Source organism: Mandrillus leucophaeus, unplaced genomic scaffold, assembly GCF_000951045.1.
Source record: "Mandrillus leucophaeus isolate KB7577 unplaced genomic scaffold, Mleu.le_1.0 Scaffold915, whole genome shotgun sequence".
In the NCBI taxonomy this organism is placed as follows: Eukaryota; Metazoa; Chordata; class Mammalia; order Primates; family Cercopithecidae; genus Mandrillus; species Mandrillus leucophaeus.
The window spans coordinates 210325-218002 of NW_012109975.1; positions in this window are offsets into that span (position 1 = coordinate 210325).

The window sequence follows — 7678 nt, forward strand, 5'->3', positions numbered from 1 at the left end:
ACAGCACTAAGCACAGAGCAGATAATCTGATGTTTGCTGACTGATGGAAGTTTATGGAAAATGTTCTATTGTTGTGTAATAAATTACCATAAATTTAGTGCTTTAAAACAACACATATTTATAATCTCACAGTTCCTGTAAGTCAGAGCCACAGCTTAGCTGGGTTCTGTTTTTCGGGGTCTTCACCACACTGTAATCCAGGTGTCAGCCAGGGTTGCAGCCTCAATAGAGGCTCAAATGGGAGAAGATCCACTTCCAAGCTCCCTCGGGGTGTTAGGAGAATTCATTTGTAGGACTGAGATCCCATTTCCTTGCTGGCTGTCAGCCAGGGGCTGATGTCAGCTCCTGAAGGCCCCCACAGTTCCTTGCCTCGTGGCCCTCTCCATAGGCTCTCTCACATCGTGACAGCTACTACAGCCAGCAATAGAGAGTCTGTCTCTGATGTATGCTAGCAAGATGAGCCATATGTACGTCATAACATAAACACACGAGAGACCTGCCATCAACCTTGTCACAGCCTACTGATTAGAAGCGAGTAGTAGGTTTCTCCTACACGGAAGGAGAGAGGATTGTTCAGGGAACGAACATGGGGCCCCTCTAGAGTCTGTCCACCACGGTTCACATCTGCCTTGAAACCTGATTTACCCTCTGTATTTGTATTTTGTTTGTTTGTTTGTTTGCTTGAGACAGAGTCTCACTCTGTCACCCAGGCTGGAGTGTAGTGGCCCAATCTTGGCTCACTGCAATCTCTGCCACCCAGGTTCAAGCGATTCTCCTGCCTCAGCCTGCTGAGTAGCTGTGATTATAGGCACCTGTCACCGTGCCTGGCTAATTTTTGTAGTTTTTTTTTTTTTTTTTAGTAGAGACGGGGTTTTACCATCTTGGTCAGGCTGGTCTTGAACTCCTGACCTCGTGATCCACTGACCTCGGCCTCCCAAAGTGCTGGGATTAGAGGCGTGAGTCACCGCACCCTGCCTACCCTCTTTATTTGTTAAGACAAAAAAGTTTCTGTTAATAGACTGCCAGTGGTGACTTTTAGCTTAGTTTCATGGCAAAGATAATAAATTCAACTGTAATAGTGAAATATACAGTTCAAATAGAAACTTTGGCACCAATAACTTAAAAATCCTCCTACAGCAAAGTTACTTTGATGCCTTGCCCTTCTATGTGAAATGGACATGGGTGTCTCTATCACTCCCAACCTCACAGAGAAAAAATTAAATGATGCTTTTTAGTATCCAGAGGAAAAATAAGATTTCATATGCATCTTAGGCATTTTTAACCTATTTTGTGTCACCTGTGCTTGTGTATACTTTTGGAGTACTTCAAAGAACGCATGTCCAAGAATGAAATAGTACCAAAAGCAATGGTTTCAATACTCCAATAAATCAGACAACCCAGGTAACCACTTGGGGAAGAATCAAAAGACGTGTATTTTGGAAACCACATTTTTTGGTGCTAATGATAAAGGAAATAATCTTATCCCCTAAGCCAGAGCAGCTTAAGGGTTTAATGAACAAACACACTGTTTCATTACTTCTGCTTCTGTTCTAACAACTGAGAGTATCCATCAGATTCACCTTTGCTTCCCCACTTGCTTGTTCTGTCTTCTGTTTTCTTCATCTCATTATTTTTCTGGTAAGCAAGAAAGGGGTGGAAAAAAATATCCCTCTAATGAAGATAGATAATCATTTTTTGGGAATGATATTCTGTATGCTTAGAAGCATTCAGCTGTAGGAGTGAGGGATTATTCTCCCCTGCTTCACTGTAGAAGAAACACTTCATTTGGTAGATGACCATGGATGCTGTATGCTATGGTGAAGCTGTTTCTTCTCAGCAACAGGGAGAGAGTGAGGATGGGGAACTCAAGAATACAGCATACAATATATGGGAACAGATCGTGCAGGATGTCCTCTCCCCTGAATTGCTGATTCCCTTCCTTGTGAGAACAGCAATAATAATAATCAGAGTTGCCTTTCCAATGGTGACGACCTACCCACAAGAACATGCCCCTTGCAAAGGATCTCCTTCATCCCTCTGCAGAAGAGAAGAGGAAACACAAGAAGAAATGCGTGGTGCAGAGCCTCAATTCCTACTTCATGGATGTGAAATGCCTAGGATGCTATAAAATCACTACGGGTCTTTAGCCATGCACAAATGGTAGTTTGCGTGTTGGCTGCTCCACTGTCCTCTGCCAGCCTGCAGGAGTAAAAGCAAGGCTTACAGAAGAATGTTCCTTCAGAAGGAAACAGCACTAAAAGCACTCTGAATCAAGATGAGTGGGAAACCATCTCAATAAACACATTTTGTGTAAAATAATCATAATAATAATCAGAGTTAACATTTATTGAATAATTATACCAGGAACGATATTCAAAACATTTAACAACTGAAACAGCACAGGTATCAACCAATCAGAATGAATACTGGCCAAAACAGCATGCCCTCTGATTAGTCCGTGCCTTCACCATGTCAGTTGTTAAATATTTTGACAACAGACTTTGAATATTTGAGGCCCACCAATGTCAACCCTGCTTTTACTACATGCCAGGCGCTGTGCCAAGCACCTTTGTTCATTGAATCCTCCTTCCCACCTGCTCTACAAGAAGGATACTCTTATTCTTTCCACTTGAAAGATGGAAAAACTGAGACTTAAAGAAGTAGCATGACTTGTCCCATGTCACACAGCTGAGAGACAGAGGGACACTAGACTTACACCCTGGTCTTCTGATCCACAAGTCCAAGCCATTAAGTTCTACATTCTAGTAAATCTTGAGGAAGCCACACCCTACAGTTCCCTCAGCCCTTACGAGAAATACACACTTTAAAAATATGCAGGCTGAACTTTATCACGCTGCTCTTAGTGACAAGGAAAGTAGCCCTTGGCCAATCCAAGAAAGAAAGCAATGCAGACCGCTTGGTTAAAATGACAGAATGAGGAATAGGCCTCAGGGACCAGGCCTACTCAGGAAATTGTTCTGAACTTGATCCAAGGTCCCTGGAGTACCACTGAAGCCCAAAGTCCAGGCCAGCCTTCCAGCCTGAAGGGACATTTTTCAGATAATTGTCACAAATCCTAACTCCACCTTCCTCTCACCATTAAGATAATTCTGACTGTTTAGGGCTTTTGAAGTGTGTTTATTTAGAGCAAAATAAACAAGTGGATCCTGGAGAGGAGCCACATTGAACTATGTAATTGTCTTTCCCGACTGGATGACAGGCTATTCGGTTGAATTTTTTTTTTGTTCCTCAGCCGGTAGTGACTCCACATCACTGCCTGTGAGACAATCTTGATAGTGACACATTACCATTTCCAGAAATTGTATTTTTCAGCATGATATACAAGACTGAAGAAGTCCACATGCCCAACACCCTACGTTGAGCCGTCCTTGGATTATGTGGCATCCCCAATTGTTCCCTTTGTCCCTTTCCCTCCCATTCAAGACATTCAAGAAAGCATATACGAATGCAGAGAAAGAGCGAAATCTTACCAGAGGAATCCACTTGGACACAGTTCCTAATCTCTTTGAGCCTCAGTTTCCACAGTTGTAAAATATAATTGAAACATATATGTTTGGAAGTAGTGTGGGGTGAGGGCACAAAGGAAGTCATGATTAATCAGAGCAAATCTTTATCCTAACTTCTTCACAACACTCATACACAGACTAGATTAGATTCCTGAAATGCAAAGAATGAGTTACTAATAAAAAAGAAGTACCAATATTAATATAATAGCAGTATTATTACGACTATTACTACCACCAATAACAATAAATAACAACAGCATTGTTGTTGAGAAGCATTGTCTGTGCTGAGGAGCTGGGCTAGCTGTTCTGCCTGATGGTGTCTTGAGGGAACAGCTCATCCTCAGCATCCAGCTTGATCATCATCTAGCAGAAGTGATATCTATCTGGCCTCAAGACATATGCAGGGCTCATGTGACATGTTCCACTTGGACTCACAAGCTCCCTCTCTTATGATAGAAGGTGAGGTCGTAGACACCAGAAGGGTTTAGAGAGGTGTGGAGAACTTTTGATGGGCCTGTACATCTTCCTTGGAGTTAGAGCAGTGGCAGAGTACATCTACATCTACTCATGGAGTTGTCTTGAGAAATGAATGAGCTCTGAGATATATGCTATTGACCACAGTCTCTGGAACACCATAAACACTCAATAAATAGCAATGTATTATTAATAAATAATAACAGTAATATAAGAATAAATGGAATGCAAGCATTGGTACTTTATTAGTAACACACTGCCAACACTCCTCACAATCATGATGAAGATCATTTCACCATTCGGTTCAAGAACCCATGCTCTACAGAAGCAAAGGAGCTCTTCAAAGAGAACTACAAACCACTGCTCAAAGAAATCAGAGAGGACACAAACAAATGAAGAAACATTCCATGCTCATGGATAGTAAGAATCAATATCATGAAAATGATCATACTACCCAAAGTAACTTATAGATTCAATGCTATTCCCATTAAACTACCATTGACATTCTTCGCAGAATTAGAAAAAATGATTTTAAAATTCACATGGAATCAAAAAAGAGCCCAAATAGCCAGGACAATCCTCAGCAAAAAGAACAAAGCTGAAGGCATCATGCTACTCAACTTCAAACTATACTACAAGGCTACGGTAACCAAAACAGCATGGTACTGCTACAAGAACAGTCACATAGACCAATGGAACAGAATAGAGAACTTAGAATTAAGACCATACACCTATAACCATCTGATCTTCGACAAACTTGACAAAAACAAGCAATAGGGAAAGGACTCCCTATTCAATAAATAGTGCAAGCATAACTGGGTTGCCATATGCAAAAAATTGAAACTAGACCCCTTCCTTATACCTTATACAAAAATTAACTCAAGATAGATTAAAGACTTAAATGCAAAACCCAAAACTATAAAAACCCTACAAGAAAATCTAGCGAATATCATTCAGGACATAGGCATGGCCAAAGATTTAATGATGAAAACACCAAAAGCAATTGCAGCAACAGCAAAAATTGACAAATGGGATCTAATTAAACTAAAGAGCTCCTGCAGAGCAAAAGGAATTATCATCAGAGTACACAGACAACTTCCAGAATGGGAGAAAATTTTTGCTTGCAATCTATATGTCTGATAAAGGTCTGATATCTAGAGTCTACATGGAATTTAAACAAATTTACAACAAAAAAACAACCCCATTAAAAAGTGGCCAAAATATATGAACAGACACTTCACAAAAGAAGACTCATGTGGCCAACAAACGTATGAAGAAAAGCTCAACGTTACTGATCATTAGAGAAATGTAAATCGAGATCAAAATGAGATACCATCTCACAACAGTCAAAATGACTATTATTAAAAGGTCAAAAAACAGCAGATGCTGGTGAGGTTGTGGAGAAAGAGGAACGTTTTTATACCATTGGTGGGAGTGCAACTTAGTTCAACCACTGTGGAAGACAGTGTGGAGATTCCTCAAAGACCTACAGGCAGAAATACTGTTTGACCCAGCAATCCCTTTACTGGGTATTTACCTAAAGGAATATAAATTATTCTGTTATAAAGATACATACATGGATATGTTCATTGCAGCACTATTTACAATAGCAAAGTAATGGAATCAACCTAAATGCCCAATAATGATAGACTGGATAAAGAAAATGTGATACATATACACCATGGAATAGTGTGCAGCCATAAAAAGGGATGAGATCATGTTTTTTGCAGGGTCATAGATGAAGTTGGAAGCCATTATCCACAACAAACTAACACAGGAATAGGAAACCAGACACCACGTGTTCTCACTTCTAAGTGGGAGCTGAATGATGAGAACACATGTTGACATAGAGGGGAACAACACACACGGAGGCCTGTCAGGAAGTGTGGTAGGGGGAGGGAGGACATCAGGAAGAATATCTAATGGATGCTGGCCTTAATACCTAGGTGATAGGATTATCTGTGCAGCAAACCACTATGTTTGCAGGTAACAAACCTGCACATCCTGCACATATACCCCTGAACTTAAAACAAAGTTGAAGATAATTAATTAATTAAAGTAAAGAAAAAATGAATAGGGGGAAAAGAAAAAAAGAACCCATGCTTTGGATAGTGAAGGCAACCTGTGAACTCAGAGGCTGGGAGTCAATTTTCTGGCCTGAGCTATGCCTGGTCTTGGACAGCATTATTGGGTGCAGCCTCAAAAGAGAAGTTCTGTGTCTAGTAACAGCCAGTGAGAAATATACCGCTAAACTGGTCACAGTACCATAATATAAGCAGCCAATGGTGACCCAATGCAGACATGAAACATCGTATCTGATCAGCACGCAGTCTGTATGTTGACAGTTCCATGTTACACGGCCATTTTCTCTCCACAGTTATGTTAAATTACTCAAGTTGAATTAACTTACTAATTTTGTTTTGTTTTGTTTTTGAGACGGAGTCTCTCTCTGACGCGCAGGTTGGAGTACAATGGCGCCATCTAGGCTTACTGCAACCTCTGCCTCTTGGGTTCAAGCAATTTTCCTGCCTCAGCCTCCCCAGTAGCTGGGATTTGGGATTACAGGTGCTCGCCACCACGTCTGGCTAATTTTTGTATTTTAGTAGAGAAAGGGTTTCGCAGTGTTGGCCAGGCTGGTCTCGAACTCCTGACCTCAAGTGATCCACCTGCCTCGGCCTCCCAAAATGCTGGGATTACAGGCATGAGCCACTGTACCTGGCCTCATTTGCTCATGTTTTTAGTCTACAAGGAGCCCATTTTCTTACCCTAGGTGTAAGTCTTTGGGCCTTAGAGCTGGAAAAGGGCTGTGAGTTCATTAGTCTCTTGCTGTCTAATAGAACTATCTGCAGTGATAGGAATATTCCATACCTTCACTGTCCAGGATTGTAACCACTAGATATAGGTGGCTACTGAACCCTTCAAATGTAGCTAATGTGACTGAAAAACTGAATTTTAAACTTAAAAAAAAATTAATCCATTTAAATTTAAATAACCATATGCTGCTAGAGCTTTCTATTGGATAGAAAAGATTTAGTCCAATTCTTTCATTTTGTGGATGAGTTCCAGAGACACTAGTGACTTCCACACGATCGTGCAACTGGTTAGAGGCAGTGCAATGCATAGGAAACACTGATTGCCAACTCAAATGTTTCGTCAAACACATTATGTTTCCATTTATTTGTCCCTGGGGGAAGCGACTTTCTATATATCCACTCAGGTTGCTAGGGAGGGAAGGTGGGTAGATGGAGAGATGCAAACTACTTTTGTTGTCTTGGTCGACCATCTATAGAAACTTTATTATTATTATTATTATTTCACAGATGAAGGTCTTACTGTGTTGCTCAGGCTGGTCTCAAATTCCTGGGCTGAAGAGATCCTCCTACTTCAGCCTCCCTAGTAGTTGGGGTTACAAGCATGCCTGGGGTTCAACATAAAAACATTTCTGAGGAGACGGGAAGAATAAGAAGCATCTAGTTTTAAATGCTGTGAAGAACTGAGAGTAGTTAAGGAGAGATGGGGATCAGGGTGGTAAAATGTGGTTTTGGCTTTGTCACATTGTAAATAAACACTGACAACTCATGTTGTTTTTTTTTTCGTTTGTTTGTTTTTGTATGTATGTATGTGTGTGTGTGTTTAGTTAAGTTTTGTAGGCTGAACCTCTATAGTGAAAAAATAAA